This window comes from Dermacentor albipictus, chromosome 6, assembly GCF_038994185.2.
Source record: "Dermacentor albipictus isolate Rhodes 1998 colony chromosome 6, USDA_Dalb.pri_finalv2, whole genome shotgun sequence".
NCBI classification, from domain to species: Eukaryota; Metazoa; Arthropoda; class Arachnida; order Ixodida; family Ixodidae; genus Dermacentor; species Dermacentor albipictus.
Genome location: NC_091826.1, coordinates 117,937,328 through 117,957,142, shown reverse-complemented (window position 1 = coordinate 117,957,142; position 19,815 = coordinate 117,937,328). Strand labels below are relative to the sequence as shown.

General features: G+C 46.4%; 2 long non-coding RNA genes across 2 annotated transcripts; both read right to left on the bottom strand.

The window, feature by feature from the left end:
• Window positions 1-87: 87 nt before the first annotated feature.
• On the bottom strand, window positions 88-18,364 carry LOC135916270 (uncharacterized). The gene is made up of 2 exons (XR_010568889.1): window positions 18,023-18,364; window positions 88-395 (listed from the first exon to the last, which is right to left on the bottom strand). It is a non-coding gene; the product is annotated as an uncharacterized lncRNA (long non-coding RNA).
• On the bottom strand, window positions 8,229-11,798 carry LOC139047089 (uncharacterized). The gene is made up of 2 exons (XR_011507036.1): window positions 11,648-11,798; window positions 8,229-11,461 (listed from the first exon to the last, which is right to left on the bottom strand). It is a non-coding gene; the product is annotated as an uncharacterized lncRNA (long non-coding RNA).
• Window positions 18,365-19,815: the final 1,451 nt, after the last annotated feature.

Genomic DNA, 19,815 nt, shown 5'->3' with positions numbered 1-19,815 from the left:
ATAGCTGATTCGTGAGTTACAACATGGCTGAACGCGCAAGCGAGGTGAGTGTTTTGGCCAGTGAGCCACATACTGATCCCCTCAACGTACATATGCTGCGTTTTATTGACCAATTGTGCGTTTTTCAAGTAGAGCGTACAAGAAGAAGGCGGAATTGAAGTGGTAGTCCAGCGTCCAACATCAAGTCGCGGGAAAGTCGACGCTGCCGTTTTGCTACTCAAGTGCCTGCGTTTGTCCCACCGACGTGTACGGAGGCCTTTGGAAGCCGATGATGCCCATCACGTGCTCGGCCGCGTTGACAAACGTATTCAAGGTGTTGCCGAAGAAGTCGCTCATGGCGCCAAGGATGCTGCCTTCACGCTCCTCCTCTCCGTCTGCCGCGCGGCACGCTGTCACTGTGTGGGAGAAAAAAGACCGCAAGTTGAGAATAGTTCGCGGCAGGAAGAAAAATTCTGTCAGAGCCCATATCACGATGGCTGCCAAAGTTACTACGATTACCGTTCAGGCGTTGTAGTGACACACCGTATTCGTGGCCCGTAATGCGAAGGTGGTGCTTTGCCTTGGGCTGAGGATCTTCCACAGTCCCTCCCCCCCTCTCCCACCGTATTCTGAAGCCACATTTATTTGGAGTCTGTCGTAGTCACTACTAAAGATTTCCACTGCTTCGGCTATATTACACATACGCGGTCATCGGGATCGATACAGTTTGCTATGACATTCGCTCGTCAAGGTCGGCCATGACCATGAGGGCATGACAACTGTATAATGACGACGTAGTGACGATGAGGAAATGACGGAGAAAGGATAGTAGATGAAATGCAGTAGACAACGCCAATAAGGCGTGGACCTCATTTAATCTTTATAAAAGGTGCCACATACATCGCTATACATTTTTTTATTTACACATTACATATTTATTCCAGAAGCAGACAAGCACGAAGAGAACACTGGCAACTATTTCTTCAAAGAAACCATTAACCGAGGCCTGCATGCATTCGGTTCCAACAACGAACTGAGGAAGCGCGCGTCGGAGTTTCAGTTGACACACGATGCACAAGAGCGGGTCTTTCACGTCTCGAAAAAATAAATATCTGTTTATAATTTGCAGTAGAAAATCATGAGTCATTCCACTCCGTGAAGGTGGCTGACCAGCGAAGCTGTTTAGCACATGACGCGGAGGTGACATATAAATTTGAACAAAGGCCCGAACTCATTCATTCTCTTGATGGTGGTCATCGTGATGAAAGGTACGCACACTTATTTATTGTCTTGGTCGGTGGTCATTATTTCACTCGCAAATACAATCCCATTCTTTTATAATGCCAACTCGATGCACGTATGCCGCTGTGGTCGGTTGGGTCGGATTGTTGAGTCATCGCAAGGGCTATTTCTGCAACATGGAACGCGTGAACCACTCCCTTTCGGGTACCGACACATCTACATTGAAATCACCGACAACAACAGGGGTATTGTAACCACAGCTAATTCACGCAAAGCGAGTAGCCATGAACCTTACGGGACAATGAGTCATTGCATTTTTTTGCTTGCTTACGGGGGTTACGGGGGTATGAGCCATTGCTCACGGACGTAAGAGCCATTGATGATGACAGTTTTCGACATGCTGTTCTGTGTGTTGTATGCGTCATTAGCAAGAATTCAAGCACTGCTTGGATTCTTTGACGAGTACTTGTAGCCTCTGCCTTATGGGGGCTATGAGCCATTGCATGTTTTCCTTGCTTATGGGAGCATGAATGCTTACGGGGGTATGAGCCATTGATGATGATATTGAAACGTGGACTCATGTAAACATCTTTTACGGGTGAGCGCTTTTACCGTCTAAGAAATGTTATCGTTCAGCGCAGGACGCGCCTACATGTATCGGAAGTTTCCAGAATGTTAGCGATGCTTCTATACGTTGTCTGTTGTCGCCGAACCTTGTGTAATCCGATTACATGTATGCGTGACCCGAATGGTGTACGAAATTGTGGAAGGCACGCGGGTCCCAGTGATTACTCTGGAACATTCGACGAATGATGTATAAAAGCCGATGCGCTTGACCCGCTGATTAGATTTCGCCGATCGCCGATTGTGTTCGCTGCTGTCGCAGTTCTTTGAGCGTAGCCTGTTTTTGTGACCACAGGTTCACCCAATAAAAGTTAGTTTCCTCTTTCACTGTATGGCTACTGTGTTCTTTACGGTCACTACCACGTGACAATATTTTCTGTTCACGGAGAACAAACATGCACGAAACCCTAGAAATGTATAGCTTCACTGTAAAATGTCGCACAAATCCTGCTCTAGCATCCTTAATGCACCTGAGAAAATTAGTGCAACTGCTTCGTTCCCAGCTTGACTCCCACACGAAAACGGCAAACACGCGGTGTAGCTTTTTCATGTTCATGAAAGAACAATTTAGGATAGGCATAAGGTACGAAATCTTAGTTACAAAGTTACAAGGGTGGTGATATGGGCTTCTTGGTCGGTCATCATTGAAAGGTACCTGTATAGCGCAACAAAACAAAGACACAAGAAGAAACAAAGACGAAAACAAGCGCTTGTCGTCGTTTCTTCTTGTGTCTTTGTTTTGTTGCGCTATACAGATACCTTGGTTATAAAGATGAGTTACATTCACATATCGCCCGCCTTCTATCGTTTCTCCGTTTCTCTCACTTACTTTGCCTGCTGCTTCTAGTATTTTTTGTTGTCTTTATATACACTTCTCACAGTGATCCAATGGGCAACAGATTTTAGACCACGTGGTGACGCGTCGATTATTTTCCTCAGCTTCCTCCTTTGCCTGCGTGTTCACAATGACTGTGCATGACGCGCCGGTGCGGCTGTGCAAACGTCTGTTCTGGCGGATATCGTAGACGGTGACTGCATGCACGACACGAGGGGTTTCGAGCGCAGCTTCAGAGGACATATATGCGCTTTCAGAACTCATCACGCCTTGTCCAAATGGTGCGAGCAGCGTACACGGCTTTTGTACTAAATAGGGGGACCAGTAATGTATTCTAAGCTGTCACAGCTGTCAACTTTTGAATGAACTAGGAATCAGTTTTTTTAGCTGACAATCATGTTGAAGCAGCAGCTTGTCATATTTATGTCTCAGCAAGATCCTCGGTGCGGCCACTGTCTGATTATTTTCTGCCTAATCGCTCGCGGGTGTGATCCGTTGCAGTAGATTTGTTCTTGCTGCGCACAATTAAGGCTTGGAACGCCGATGTTCTGTGCTTCGTAATGCCTTGTAGTGAAGGCGTGTTATCACTAGTTACTCGCTTACTCGTTGAGCCAGCACGAAATGTCCAGCTTCGAACATTCGTGTGCTGTCGGTGTATTCGTCACCCATACTTTAGTGGATCGAATCCATTTACTTATTCTTGACATGTGGGAGATAGTGGTCGTAACGTTTACTGTAAGTTGGGCTGGATGCGTGTAGATATTCCAAGAAATTACTGAGCCAAGAAACGGCACTACTCCCTTTATCACTGTTGTTACGGTTAACTTTGTGCGGGAATGAATGGAACGGCTGCCAAATGCCTGAGACACGACGTGCCTAATCGTCACGCTCATCAACATGAAAAGACTTACTTCAACGTGTTGTTATCACTGGCTTTACTCAACAATAAAATATAACAGAAAACATAAACGTTTCACCATCTATGTTTGTTTATATGTTATTGTTGAGTAAAGTCAGCGATAACAACACGTTGAAGTATGAGTTCTCCTTGCTTTTGGAACATTTTTTTCATGAAAGCCCTTGTCCATCGGTGTGTGCGACGGGATTATGCACCAGTGAAAATCCTATGCTATTCTGTCCTACGTTCACCCTCTCTACGCCATGGAGCAGTTTCTCTCCGTGCTCCTCTGTGTGGGTTGACACGACGTCTCCTCAAAGGGTCCGCTACCAGGGAGCAAGAGAGAATGAGGTTGTCCAGATGGTAGAGGGTATAAGAAGGCCAGCGAGACGCCACGCGGAGACATCTTCTCTGCCCTTGAGCGCAGGAGCGCTCAAGGGCAGAGGACGTTTCTGCACATATTTTTTTTAGAGCGCAGCTCTTTGGCGTCCGTTCCTAGGTTTCGCGTCGGCGTTGTCGTCGGCCTCGTAACCAGCTCCGCCCCCCTTCGCTGGAGTGGGAGACGAAGGACGCGAGCCGCGAATGGCGGAGACCAATGAGAGCGGCCCCTTCAGTGACGTGCGCGCGCGATGCTGGTGTCATGCGGACCCTCCTTACGGCTCGATGCGCACTCGTGTCTGGTCTCAGCCGATCCGCTCGTTTCGTACTATCGTCTGCTCGCGCCACAGCTCTCGCCCGCGCCTGTTTGGTTCTGTTGGGTCGGTCTCGTTCGCGCTTGTTTTGGTTGTTATTTCGACAACAAACGGTTACAAATATCCCTCGAGGCCAGCGCACCTTCCACAACTTAATGCGGTGAGTGTAAGACTCGTATCTCCGCGAATCCCATTCATGCAAGTGCGACGACTGATGCACGGCGGAGGCCAATATGGCATTAAGGGCCCAGTTGTGAACGTCTTTGTGAACGTCTTTGAGAATCAAGCATTGGTGTACCAAGTCGAACATATATCAGTCTATTTCTCCGACCACAAAGCTTCCTTCATGACTGTCAAGAACTGTTAGTGGAGTCTTTGTTAAAGGAATACGTGTGAAAAATAAAAAAAAATTCTGTGATAGCGCAAACATGTGTTGCTCGATTTCTTTGCCTCAATCTATCGAAAAGGTGAAACAGCTTATTTGCTGCGCTCAAATTTCGCATTAGGAAGTAACGTAATCGTCGGTAATTTTTTTTTTGCCTTGGAGTGCACCGCTCACCCGTAACGATCTATTAAATTTCCGTTATTTGGTTTTACATCTCGTTTTCCCTGCCGAAGCCTCTCCGATAGTCAACCTGGTTCGAGCTCCAAGCAGATGCTGTTGAAGGTCGCGAAACTTCCTCTCCGTAACAAGTGGTGGCAGCCCTTATTGTGTAACGAGCGCTACTTTCTTGCCGACGTTCCGGGTTTGAAATCCTTTCTCTGAAGGTTAGCAATAGTACGCTGGCGTATGAGTGAGTGAAAACTTTATTCAAAATGGCCGGCGATTTGGGCGGGGTGGGGCCATAAGCGCCCCAGCCTAGGTGACGGCCTCGAGTCCTTGGGCAAGGGCGGCTTCCTCAGCGTGCCGGACGGCCCACAGTTGAGTATGAGTATGGCGTATGAGTCACTTTAGTTTAACGTCGAGGAACACTGGTCATCCTTACGTAGCAGCGATCCGTGAACTTAGTCACACGTGTTCCTTCTATTCCTTTAAATGCCATTCATTATTTTTGCATTCAACTGTTGCACAAGCCTTTCGTCTTCTGTTCCACATTTTACCGCCATGAAAGGAGTATATTTCCTTAGTGATCACCCATTTGCTTTCCGGCAGCTGATCGCACAGTAGCAGGGTGGAAAAGGCAAAGCAAGGAAGAGATGTTATAGAACCGGAGTCATTGCCAGTGTAGCTAATGGTACAATTTAGCGATAGAGGTTTTAAATAGGAAAGTTAAAATCGAGGTCAGATAGGCGAAAGACTAGGTAGCAACGGATGTAGTAAAGCTCGATTAAGTCAAGACGGCTTGGTGACTATGTTCCCCCGCCTCGTTTCAAGGGGGCTGCCAGTAAACATCCTCACCATCCTCGTCATCAGCAATCGATGTTTGTAGCGCATGTAGCTCGAAGGGCGCGTCGGCGAACAGGTAGGGTCCAAGAACGCTTTCAGACTCGAAACCGACACTGCCAGTGCCGTGCTGCGGATACTACAACCTAAGACATAACTCGCCGTGATGACTGCGGCGTTCGATGCTAAGCACGAGGTAATGCGCTCAATTTGTGGTGGCATTTCTACGGAGGCGAAATGCAAAACGCTTGTGCACCGTGCTGGGTGCACGTTAAGGAACACCAGATAGTCAAAAAAAGGAAAACTGGACCATCCAACTACGGAGTGTCTTAGAATTACATTGTGTCTTGGACACTTAATGCTGCAGAATTTTAAAGGCAAAGTCCTTTGCGAGTTACCACCACTTTTCCGTATCAAGCATATTTCCAACCTTTTACCGTGGGCCGATCCCACAGAAATAGTGCAGCCTAAATATGTGGGACAATATGCGCGCTGGCCGCCGTGATGCTGCAAAACAAAACGCACAAATAAACATAACTAAAGTTTTCCGACTGCAGGTTTAGAACTAAGGACCCCTGTGCCCACAAGCCTGATACTCTAACCATGGGATCACAGGGGCATGCCCCATGAGGCGGAATAGGACATTCTTAATTAAGCATTTCCCGCGTGCAAGCCGGCACGCTGAGGCTTTTGGTGCGTCTTATTGCAATATCAATGAACACTCGATGCTATATTTCGCCGTATTCCATTATTACACATAAATATACTGATTTATTCAGTTTCAAAACGTTTTCTGAGGGCTCACATTAACTGTACGCCTTTCCTTTGCGTCCTAATTTGAATGCCAGGTGGTGAAATATCTCTAGGAAGTGTTCGTGTTCTAATTGCAGAGACTGATGCACAGAAGTAGCTGTATTCTAAGACCTCCGATTAGACAGCTTTGCTTGCGGGAACGAATTGTGAGAGAGCTGTGCAGACCGTGGCAGCTTGTACCATCGTTTTCCAACATTTAGTAGCCATGGTAGCACCTTTCGGTGCGGCGTTTCAGCAGCGAAGAACATTGTCCCTTCAGGTGGTAGGGCACATTCAAAAGTCAATTTCTACCATAAAATTTATGTTTAGTTTTCACATTTTATGTATGCCCATACGTTCAGCAACACGCTGCAAAAGATCATTTTCCGATCGTCATTAGTTTGGGAGTTACAGTGAGTTTTCAACCCAGACCCTCGTATTGCGAAACCGAGCATCAGTACTATTTCTTTTGTACAAATATTATTCAAAAAACTTTTTTTCATTTTATGTTGTCGCCGAGCAACCACACGAACAAAAGGAGACTCTAGTGCATGTCATAGGGGCTCCAACTAAGAAGCTGTTGCATTTTAGGCATCTATGCAGTTTTTGGCATTTTTCACATGGTTTGAAGACTTAACGTTTTCCCAAAACAAGATTTTGGTCCTGCTCATGTTACGCAAACTTTACTAGCTTCTTTTTGAATGAACATCTTGATATGAAATTTTGCGCGCTTATTGCTCATATAGGGATTTGTGCCACAAACTAGAACAAAAGAAATGGATGCAATATTTTTGCATTTACTGCTCATTTTGACAATAAATTTGGTCAAGAGTGGCAATAGTTTTCACTTTGCTTACTTTTTCGAACATTACTTTCTCAATATTTATTACATTGCATTTATCCTAGTTGCTTGCACAGGTCTCCCACTACACAAATGCCAAAGCATTAGTCAATTCAGCAATTCAACAGTTACTTATTACTGCTGGCGTGACTAACACTTTTGTTATACCTTATGAGAAAAATTACTTGCCAAAAACAAAATGAACCATTTTCTGCACTTTAAATAGCTGAATAAGCCGAATAAAGCATGCTTATTAAGGGAAAAACAGTTATTGGTATCCCGCCTTGTGATTTAAAGAAAGTTTCTTGTACGCGTGGCCTACCAGCTTAAAACGCACGAACATGCGCGTAAATTGTCAGAACGCCAGCCGAGAGCCTCTTGTAAACGTTCATTGCTCCGAAGCAAGGATCATACACGGCAAGACCACTCCGTGGTCGAGTCGCAGGAACAACCTCCCGCTTCGTGTGCGGCCAAAGCCACCTAGAAAAAAATGTAAGGCCTCCGCACGCCGGTGTGACGTCACGCTAGTCGGATGGGCCGGACAGTCGACGCCGTCGGCGTCTCCGCACCTAGGTTCGTTGCGCTTGCAGTGTCTCTCTTTGAGCGTCGCGGATACTATGGCATGAGAAAATTAGTGCTGTCCTAAATGTGACAGCAACCTATAAATTCAGATGCTTCGTTTCCAAAGCAAGACACGTATAGCTTGCGCAAAAAATAAGGGGGAGCCGCTGGTTCACCGCAGTCAACACCACCATAGAAAGCAGCATTCTTTCATACGTTCCTTAGATTACTTGATTGGCAACATTTTTGTTTTTTACGTGTATCGCAACACGTCCTGCCTTATTGTGCTTGTGATGTTTGGTCGGGACTATGACAAGCAAACTGCATGCTGCTTAGTCACTCAACTTTAGACGGAACGAAAGAAAGAGGAAAACTGCATATTGAAGACACAGAATATACTTTATTCACAAATGAAAAGAACTGCATTCAGAAACAAACATTTTAAATTTTCCATATACAATTATCATTCTCACTCTTGCATTACGTAAAACAGTCCTCGCTGGACACGAATGTCGAGGTTCATTTTATTGTGAAAATTTTATCATTATAGGGTCACGCACAACTAATTCTCAAATAGAATAAGCTTCCGTCTTTGTTGTACCATTTCTTGTGGTTCTTTTATTTCCACCCGATTTGTTTGCAGGCCTTATTGACTTTCATAAAATGCTGAGATAATGGTGAAAAGTAAGTCAAAGATGAGAGGTCTACTCTCAGCCCTGAAGGAAAACTTGCAATTAATGTATTGCGGTAGCATGGAGAGTTGGAATCGTAAACAGGTAGCACAATACACTCAAACGCTAACATTTGAATTGGCCGAAATGCAGGGTTTAAATATAGATAATGAGGGCAAATAAGTCCTAGCTACGCCACAGGCTTCTTTATACAAGGGTTCTGTCAACACAAACATACGTAGATGTTCAACAAAACAGAGCTTCATGAATAAAAAATAAATAATGAGAAACATCTCAAGCCTTCAAGGTCTGCAATTTTCGGTCGTTCTTGGCGTTGCGTAATTTGTCGTTTTCTGTGCGGCACAAGTTGTTCAGCAGTGTATTCGCTGCAGCACTTACAACATGCCCCATTACCTCCTGTGCAGGATGACCGAAATCACACACATCGACATCCTCAAAGTCATGAAGGGTAGCGAACACAAGGCCGACAAGAGTATCTTTCTGCCTAGGAAGGCTGAAAAATCGTACGGCATATTCTGGTGTCCTGAGCTTGTCCAATATAATTTCAGTAAAGGGTACAGCATTAACTACAAGAGCTCGTGGGAACTTCAGGCCACCCCTTGTCATCTTCGTGATTAATGCATTCTCAGGGTCATCTAGATCGACGTCTTGCATCACAAGGCTTTCACTGCAAGATGCGCATGTCAGCTTTTTTAGAGCTGCATGGGCACAATAGCCGGCAACATAGGTTAGTGCCGGTAGCCTTGACGTTTTTTTCTCAATGTCGGAGTCGGTCACAGTGACTTGAAACTGGCCGTTTCCTGAATGTACACTTGACTCCAACGTGTTCGCGCTCGGTGGCAGTAGAATGTCCAAATCTGGCAAGTCCAGAACCTTCTGCAAACGCAATTTGTTTTCAGATTCATATATCTGCCTTATAGACACATGGTAATTGGCACCACACAATTGCCGGTACTTTCCAAAGCGATCCTTTAAGCTATCAGTTTGAAATTTGCCCAAAAGAACATACTCGAAATGAAGCTCTTTGAGACAGTATATGGCAAGTTCGTGCAAGGCATGGGTAGCGTGGCTGAAAGCTATGTGCGTTTCACGTGTCAAGCGGCCATTGTCATGTTCGAGGCTTCTCCAGTAATCAAGCCATGGAACTATTCTCTCTAAGAATTCTAGTTGAGGACATGACGATGAAACTATTGGACCTTGCAATTGATCTCGCAACCGCTGTCCTTTTCTTGGCGTCTTGACGTTAACAATGTTCCACCAAGTCAAAATGGTGTCGACATATTGAGAGGTTTCCTTTGCATGCTGGAACGTTGCAACACTGAGAGCAGCAACAGTAGATGAGTTAAAAATCTTTAGGGCCAGTTTAACATTCTGCCGTTCCATGTTTGAGGGGTTCAGTGCCTTCAAAGTGAGCGTTGGTGCTAGCTTCAAGAGCTCATGCTTTTCAGCTTCGTGCAGCTGGCATAATACCTTGAAAGATGCTGTAAGTATCTTTGGTTCAGCCTCATCACTCTTCGGTTCAGGAAAGTACATGCATTTGCCAATGTTTCTTTGATTCAGCCAGTTATTTCTTATACACTTTAGTATGTGAACTGGGTCCACCACAAAAAACAGGGGTCGTGATGGGTCAGCAGGATGCTGGTAAACAATGCTGACACATGCCGGCTTAGCGAAGTAGGACATGGCTTTTCTGTTTACGGAGTTATTGTCCGAGATCACTGCGATTATTCTAAAACCAGATGCCTCTAGATCAAGAACAATCTTCCGAAGGAAGTCGTGCAGTGCCTTAGCATCGATTTGTGCCACAGGAAGGATGTGTACAACATCCTTGTTTGAAGAAAGCAGGCTCTGTATCATAAATACGTGGGCAGTTTTTGCTGCAGTCGATGAATTTACCGCAGCACCAGTAACCAACCCAGCCTTGTAATCAAAAATGATTGAAGGTGAATCTCATCAATCATTAACGTTACAGTCTTTTCATGCTCTTTATATGTGCTTACAATACGCTTTGCATAGGAAAGAAAGCTACATTCTTGCTGCTCCGTTTCAGGGCGTACATCGTACGATGAACACAGTCTTCTGATCGTATCAGGATGCGGCATCTTAAGCTTCATCGAACTTCTCAGGAATCTATATGCATGAGGTGAAATTGTGAACAAAAGGCTAGCAAAAACGAATAAATCGGGGGGATATCGGCCAGCATCATTCAAAACAAGATCAACTTGACTCTTCAAGAATTTAAGCACTTCAAAATGCCATTCTTGCAACTCGCATGCGAAATGATTTCCACTTACTTCCTCTAGCATTGTCGAAACCAATGTCAGTAGATTACGGGCCTTTTCGGAACGCTCAGTGCTGATATCCGTACGTGTCTGTTCGATCATGTGTAACACACTTTTCAAATCTCTCAAGTCGCACAGCTTTTCAGGAACTAAAACATCACCACACTTCCTCACACCCGTTTCATCAAAAAATACTTCGACGCGCAGGTCTGTGGACACGATCACCGAAGTACGGACTGCAGGAGCAGATTGAAGTGACAAGTCCAAAAAGAAAGCCTTGGAGCCCTTGTTCAAAACTGTCCAGAAGTCCGAACACTGAAAGCTTGGCAAGGCCTTGAGCAAGTCCGCAAAGCTACCAACCAGATTTTTGGCGTCCTCTTCTGCTTGGGTTTGCTGAGAAAGCATTATTGCTTTTTGCAAATATGTGGCTTCCAAGCGCGCTCTTTTGGCAGCCGGCGCTTCTCGAACGCACACTTGCGGACGCGATAAATAGGCAGGGCAATTGGGAAACAAGCTCGGAAGTGCAGTTTTCTTCAGACGAATGTTTTTCATGGCAACTTCGACAACTTTTCCTGTCTTGACGTCCGTGGTAGATGTCGTCTTCAAGTAATCCGATGGCAAGAAATGCTTTTCACAGAGCTGAAATAAAAAAAAACAAGCCGTTACAGGTATGAAGCTCGACGAAAATATTGAATTTACAAGCGCGTCGACAGGTGCAGAGACCCATCTATTGTGCACGCGTGCACGAATGCATTGCGCACTATGCTGACGAAACCTATTCGTCGCGGGAAACCCAGAATAACAATAGAGAGAAGAAATACTTACCACTGTGTACTTCGTTGGCGAGAAGTCCTTCCGAGGAACTGCTCTCGTCCATGCTTCCCGAGTGGCTCGGTCAGATGGGAACTTGTGCACTCGGACACTTTGTCCTCCATCATAATTGGACTTGCAGTTTGGTGCGCACCAACAACCAGGCATCGTTGCGCTTCTGTGTACGACGAACCACGCACAATTGAAGAAAAGCAATCGCGTTTACGGTGCAGCATGCCCCACCAAAACCGCCAAGCAAATGCTCCACGCGTTGCCGCTCTAGCGTTGCAGCCACGGAGAAAATGTTTTCAGAACGCGCGCCGCGTTCTAGAAACGCAGCGCTCCCCCATCCACCGCTACCATCCGACTCTCGTGACGTATTGACAGGGGAGAGGAGGTGATGCGCAGGCCTTGCATATTTTTCTAGGTGGCTTTGGTGCGGCACACGCTGCAGCTGGACGCCGGAGGTGCCCGGACACTGTTTGCGCGAACAGGAGGCCGAGGCTTAAGAACGTCAACGCAGACAAATCCGCGCAGTTAAAAATCACCAAGTGGACGCACACATCGCGCACGTCGTGATTCATGCCGCAGTACAGAAACGCGGGGCCGACGCAAGGCGACAATGCCGACAAGAGCCTGTAGTTCTAACCGATGCTGCTCGGGCTAGTCGAGTTATTTCTTTCCACGTGCTTCTGCGCACGTCACATTACACGCGTTTGCTTAGCCAGCTTAAGCTTACTGCAGTTCACACTGCCACTATAGCTACGAGTCTCACTTCGCGTAATGTTCTAACATGTTACAATTGCATTGATTGTTTCGCCCTTACGAAGTTCTTTTTTAATAAAAAAACAGCCGTGGCTTAGCTTGGTTAAGCCTGGTGATTGCGAAGCAATAGTGTGTTATTCTCGGATCAGCTGGTAGTATGGCTGGTGGTAGTCTTGGGTTATGCTAGTGTTACGGCTTACAGTGAATCATCTATGAGGAAGTCATCCGTCGAATCCGTGTATGCCGACAAACATTTCCCTCACCAGCGTGCCCATTACAACATCTTCCAGTATCGATTGGCCGACGGTGCGGTAACACTCCATTTGCTCTGCGTCGTAAGATATGCCCACTCGGTGCTTGCAGTAACGTTCGTTAAAGGCCGCCGTTTGTGGCTACTGCCTCGCCTCGCGACGGCGTGAGATGGGACCCCGTTTTTACACAGCTGATGTGACGTCACTCTAGGTCACGTGGTGTGACGTCACGCAGCGAGGTCACGCTAAAGGTCAATGGTGCCTACCACCGCCTCGCCACGGAACGGGCTGAAGTGCGACCTAAAGTAGTATTGCTTCGCAGTAAAAAAATCGACTCGTCATCTCGGCTCTGCAAAAGTGCGTATGCAGCGAAGGTGTTGAAAGTCACTACTACAAAGAATCAATGAACGAATGAAAGAAAGAAAGAAGGAAAGAAAGAAAGAAAGAAGGAAAGAAAGAAAGAAAGAAAGAAAGAAAGAAAGAAAGAAATAAAGAAAGAAAGAAAGAAAGAAAGTAGGAAAGCAACAAAGAAAAAAACTGATGAGGGGGGAATGCAAGGCTTTATTGCTTTAGAGTAATGGTAGTAGTAGAACTAGTGGTAATTGTGACAGCACGCCGCCGCCTGCAAGACCACTGAAATCAGTTGCTAGGCAGGCTCTCTTAAAAACCAAAGGCTAGGAACGTCACTCCCCACGTCGCAAGCTGCCATCACCGCGGCAGCTCGCGCAACAGTAATCTCTACCGGGAAACGTATGCGAGGAGCGCTACGTGCTTCACATTGTTATCAGGAGTGCCTTATGATCAATTATGTTGTTTGGATGCTTGTTTTGTGCTTCTTATTTATTGAAACGTATGTTCCGTTTTTACAGGGAAGCTGATTACCTGACGGACATGTACGAATGCGTCATATGCGTCATATGCGTAAGGGGGTATCTCGGCTGGCTAACGTCCGTAAAGTGAACAAAAAAGATGGCCACGCGAACGCCGAATAAGGGAGAACGAACGAGAGTGCACCGTTGCGGCATAGAGAAAAGGACACGTGATTTCACCGCGTGCTGCAGCTACAAAGTGGGAGGAGTACACGCGGGCTGGCCGCCGTCGCTGCCGGCTGTCGTCTGCCCTCAATGCAACAGCGCGGCAGTTGTGGCGGAAAAACACGGGGATGTGCACCGCCACGGTGTGGAAGAACCGGATTGCGCATCGCAGACGTACACCACTGCAACAGTTGCAACTCCAACAAAAAATGGGAGAAATGGTAAGACGACGCATTGTGCGCACGGCCGAAGAACAAGCCGAGCACGAGGAGAGGCGTCGACAGCAGAGACGCGCGGACTATAACAAGGACAGCGTGCACGTGCGAAAGCGGAGAATGCGGCCAGCGACTTTGCATCCGCAGAAAGGCAGTGAGAGCAGATGCGATAATCTAATCGCCGGTGTCGAGCGCAGGCTACCGATGCAGATCACGCACTGGAGGCCACTCGTAAGCACAAAGCCAGGTCGTCCGAGTTCGCCTGAAAGCGGCAGAAGCGTGAGTTGCCACCTTCTTTGAGTTTCACCGGGGCGAATCCCAAATTCAAGAGAATGTTTCCGGACACTCAGTTTGGCAATAGTTGCTTGGTCTGCAATCGAGAGCTTCGCCGGCTCATCCGCCAAGATATGAATGGTTCGGTCCGATTTTGTTGTTGTTGTTGTATGCGTGATTCCAGAGAATGTATGCCCAGTTCGCTTCACTTTTCTCAGGCCGAGACGGGCCCACATTTTTGGTAACGGACGCAGACACGAAAAATGCCGACCTACTAGAGGCTTACAGCTTCGCCGTAGCAAATCAATAAAATTGTCCAACGGCCGAATTCGAACAAAGCATCCCTGGCACAGAAGCCTGAATTTGTAACCATTAGGCCACGAACGCGTTTCCACCGGAATTAACGTCGTGCCTCATAATTCGATCTTAGGTTTGACATGTTAAACCTCGAAAATTATTTCAAATGATTTAGAAAAGCCATTATAGGTCAAAATGTGGGCCGATCGAAAGTATAGGGTGGTGCAAAAAATGATGCAAATCCGAGCTGTTGTGGAAATCGATGTTATGCGAATCATTTCGCAGGTCATGCCATTGACCCTGCGGCGGCGTGCCTCGACCACCTCTTTGACTGTCTCGATGACTTCAAGCAGGCGTCATTCTTGAACTCGGACATGCTGAGGGTCGATAGATAGATAGATAGATAGATAGATAGATAGATAGATAGATAGATAGATAGATAGATAGATAGATAGATAGATAGATAGATAGATAGATAGATAGATAGATAGATAGATAGATAGATAGATAGATAGATAGATAGATAGATAGATAGATAGATAGATAGATAGATAGATAGATAGATAGATAGATTCTGATATTCGCAAAGACTTGGAAGGACGCTAACATAATCCTAATACATAAGCAAGGGAACGCCAAAGACTTGACAAATTATCGACCGATCAGCTTGTCCATTGCCTACAAAGTATTTACTAAGGTAATCGCAAGTAGAATCAGGAACACCTTAGACTTCTGTCAACCAAAAGAGCAGGCAGGATTTCGTCAAGGCTACTCAACAATAGACCATATTCACACTATCAAACAGGTGATAGAGAAATGTGCGGAACATAACCAACCCGTACGTATAAAAAAAACAACCAAAAAAACATATAGCTTTGATAGATTACGCGAAAGCGTTTGATTAAATCGAAACCTCAGCAGGCATGCAGGCATTACGGAATCACGTTGGAGACGAGCCGTATGTAAAGATACTGAAAGATACATATAGCGGCTCCACAGCCACCGTAGTCCTCCACAAAGAAAGCAACAAAAGCCCAATAAAGAAAGGCGTCAGGCAGGGAGATACGATCTCTCCAATGCTATTCACAGCGTGTTTACAGGAGGTATTCAGAGACCTGGATTGGGAAGAAATGGGGATAAAAGTTAATGGAGAATACCTTAGTAACTTGCGATTCGCTGATGATATTGCCTTGTTTAGTAACTCAGGGGACCAACTGCAGTGCATGCTCACTGATCTGGAGAGGCAAAGCAGAAGAGTGGGTCTAAAAATTAATCTGCAGAAAACTAAAGTAATGTTTAACAGTCTCGGAAGAGAACAGCAGTTTACAATAGGCAGCGAGGCACTGGAATTCGTAAGGAAATACATCCACTTAGGGTAGGTAGAGACCGCGGATCCGAATCATGAGACTGAAATAATCAGAATAAGAATGGGCTGGGGTGTGTTTGGCAGGCGTTCTCAGATCATGAACAGCAGGTTGCCATTATCTTTCATGAGAAAAGTGTATAACAGCTGTGTTTTACCAGTACTCACGTACGCGGCAGAAACCTGGAGGCTTACGAAAAGGGTTCTACTTAAATTGAGGACGACGCAACGAGCTATGGAAATAATTATGATGGGTGTAACGTTAAGGGATAAGAAAAGAGCAGATTGGGTGAGGGAACAAACGCAAGTGAATGACCTCTTAGTTGAAATCAAGAAAACGAAATGGGCATGGGCAGGACATGTAATGAGGAGGGAAGATAAGCGATGGTCATTAAGGGTCACGGACTTCATTCCAAATGAAGGGAAGCGTAGCAGGGGGCGGCAGAAAGTTAGGTAGGCGGATGAGATTAAGACGTTTGCAGGGACAACATGACCACAATTAGTACATGACCGGGTTAGTTGGAGAAATATGGTAGAGGTCTTTGCCCTGCAGTGGGCGTAACCAGGCTGATGATGATGATTTGATGATGATGATGATGATGATGATGATTCGCAATAAATGGTACTCTGTAAAGTTTGAGCGTGGAGCTCCTGGTACTTCCCTCACAGTGCGGTGCAAAGCGACTCCGTTCCTGCCTCACCCCCAATTTGCTCAGGAAGACTTTCTGTATAATCGACTTCAACTGGATGTCAAATTGCTTTTCATCTTTGGAAAATTTCAATGTAACAACAACAACAAGAACAATAACAAAAAAGAATCCACTCGGCGAGTCCTCATCCTGGGGGAGCCTCATGCGTCTGGCGAGCAGGGCGTGTGAACCTGACCGCATTTCTACTTCGCAGGTGTTTCGTTTCCAGGGGACACAGAAACCAGCGACACAGCGAGGGCTGCTATGAGTTGACGCGCTGTTTAGAAAGCAGTTTTAGATGCTATACACAGTTTTCCTTATTTCTGCTACAAAACGAGACATTCCGCGCCTTGAGTTATTTCATTCACTACGACACAATAGATAGAGAGATTCTGCAGAACGTATTTTTGCCCTCCGTATTATGTCCCACCACGCGAAGGTCATGCATGCTAGTAAGGTTAGGCCGCATCAGTCCAGGACAGGTCTATTTAGGGATTAATTTTTATGCGAAGCATATTACGAGGGCTCAACCCAGCTCCTCAGGCGCGGCGGTGTCGCCTTGAAACCACGTGACACCGTGACGTCACGACAGAGGAGAAGTGGCTTTGGCTCAACTCTTGCAAGATGGGCTGGGTGGGAATCGAACCAGGGTCTCCGGAGTGTGAGACGGAGGCGCTACCACTGAGCCACGAGTACGATGCTTCAGAGCGGTACAAAAGCGCCTCTAGTGAATGCGGTGTTGCCTTAGAAACGAGCTGTTTCTAAGGCTCAGGCGTGCGTCGCTTGCTCAGGCGCACATTTCGTTGCCGCGCCGAACGCTGCGTTGCTCGACGCTCACCGCGTCCAATGCGTCCAAGGCTTAGCAGAGTAACGCATGAGTTGTTTCTTCGTCTAGCCGAACCAAATATAGCCAAGCAACAGCAGTTCACCAAGCTAAACAGTGGTTCAATAACTAAAATAAAGGCTAGTATGCTTCGCATCCTGGGCTTAACCTTACCTAAGCCACAGCCATTTTTTTCCCCGGGCAACCGAACAGTGCAATAAATTGTCAACGTGGAAGGGACACGGCACGAGCATAAAATAGGTGAACACTCCATCTGTGAATGATTCGTTGTCAGCTGCAACGGACACGAAATGAGGATAAATTATTAACTTCTGAATTATTACCTCGTTGTCCTGTGTTGCCGTTGCTGTGGCTTTCCAAGCTGATTTCAAGTATGCATCCCTTACAACTAGTCAAACTTTATATCTTACTGCAATTCCTTAAACTTTGTGGCTCCTACATGAGAAGACCTTACAAAAAAGTTCTGAGATAAATATAATAAAGAAAACGTTCTACTCTCATTGTCGTTTTTTCCTTAAATAAAGCCCAGCTTGAAAAATTTAAAAATGAACCAGTTGCCCATGGAACAACACTTACCTAAAAAATAATAAAAAAGGAAACGTGTCGCTGCTTTAAATAGGACCGCATGCAGCGATGCCATGTAAGAAAGCGAAGCTCACCCGTTATTAAAAGGAAGACACCTGCTACCAAGGACAGTGTCCAAGTTTTCATGTTCCGCTCCTCTGAACGCGTCCGAGATGAACAATGAGGCTGCTGCTATGCGATGCCTTTGTCGTCAATGGGGCACCTCAAATGAATCCGCCGAGACGCTGTCGTAATAAACCACGTGACAGATGACGCCTCGCAGAGCGTGGTTCTATCAACCCCCGCTTTCCTTCTCCACTGATGCAGGTGGTGCTGCACATGACTGCCAGCTGCCGCGAACTGCGCCGATGTCACGGGAAGTCCCGAACTCCGACGGTAAAGCGCTTACGAAGGCGGCGAGCGATGTTGCAACTGATTTCCCCCACAGCGAGCGCGCTTGCAGCTGACTGTTGTAGGGCTGTCAGAGCGAAATATTCTTGCGGATGCGCACATTATTTTCAGGATGTGCACGTGGAATACTATACGCCTGCAGCAAATGTTCGCGTCACGGACACTCACTGCTAACGAACTGTTGCATGTAGCTTTGCAATCGGTCGTGGAGGCTCAGTGGCAACGGCTGTTCGCGGCTGCACGCTTACATGGTCAAAGGTTTGATTCCGCGCCGCGCCGTTCGAATCAGTACAAAGATGCGGTTCAGAATAATATAAAAAAATTATAACAAGGAATAAAGAAGCGATGAAAGAAAGTAGGGTATGTGTTCATTGGTGGGCAGTTTCATCTTGGGGAGATAACTGAGCATTAGAGGGCGTTTCAAAGGCACGCCTTCAAGCGTTCACCGGACAATAAGACGCCGCGCTAGCTCCCGCGAGATTCCTGGCTGGCGCAATGAGTCGCTGAGAATAACGAAGCCTGTGACAGCGGGAAGGAATCTACGTGTATATTGTTTTCCACGCTGAAGCTCACGCGGAAGAACCTGCGCCCTCCTGGGAAAGATAGCGATTGCCAAAGATATATTGAAAAACTGTGCCCTTCCACTCAGCGAAGAAGGATGATCAGTGAAGCTGTTAATGTGGGCCCCTTAATGGCGAACTGCAACTCCGCCGCGGACCTGCCCAATACTGCGCTATCTTCGCGATCGGCCCGCGCATGAAGAATTGTTCGTCTGCATCCACGGCGACGAGATTCACCAGAACCTAGCCATAAACAGCTTAGCCGTAAAAAATGATTCCTTATGCTTGTGTGCATGGATGTGCCGGATTGCAAGAGCATGAGACGCTCACAGTGTCAAAGGAGGGAAGTGGAACGTGCCTGGAGAGAGGTAAATGGGGGGGGGGGGGGGGGCTGCTTTTCACAGACGCGCTGTGGCTTTGGTACCGCAAGTGACAATGTTTTCTAGTTTGTGTGATTTATTATTTAGCTACTCGCACCCGAATTTCGTACAACAGGCTCTACTGGAATTACAATCGAAATTTTCGCAAATTTTATTACAAGGTCTAATTGCGCCGCTTCAGCCATATCTGTTGTTATTATGTGGCGACAAACTTTGCAGTGAGATATGCTGTATGGCTCACATCGTTGGGGCTTGTCGGGCTTCTGGGTTCTCGCCTTGAGAAACAAAGCTCTCACATATTTATTTCTTCGATATGATACACTAGGTGGCCCCTTGAAGATAGTAGTCCGTTGGGCACACTGTTTTATGATGTTTAGGCGGCGAGTGACGGGGAGCATCGGAACTCTAGGTGAGGACCAAAACCGCTGAATCTAAAATTTAAATACATCTTTCAATCTCAATCAGATGAAAGGTTTTTCCGGTTCGCCGTTTCTTCGATTACTCGTGGTCGATCTAAACTATGAGTACACTGAATTG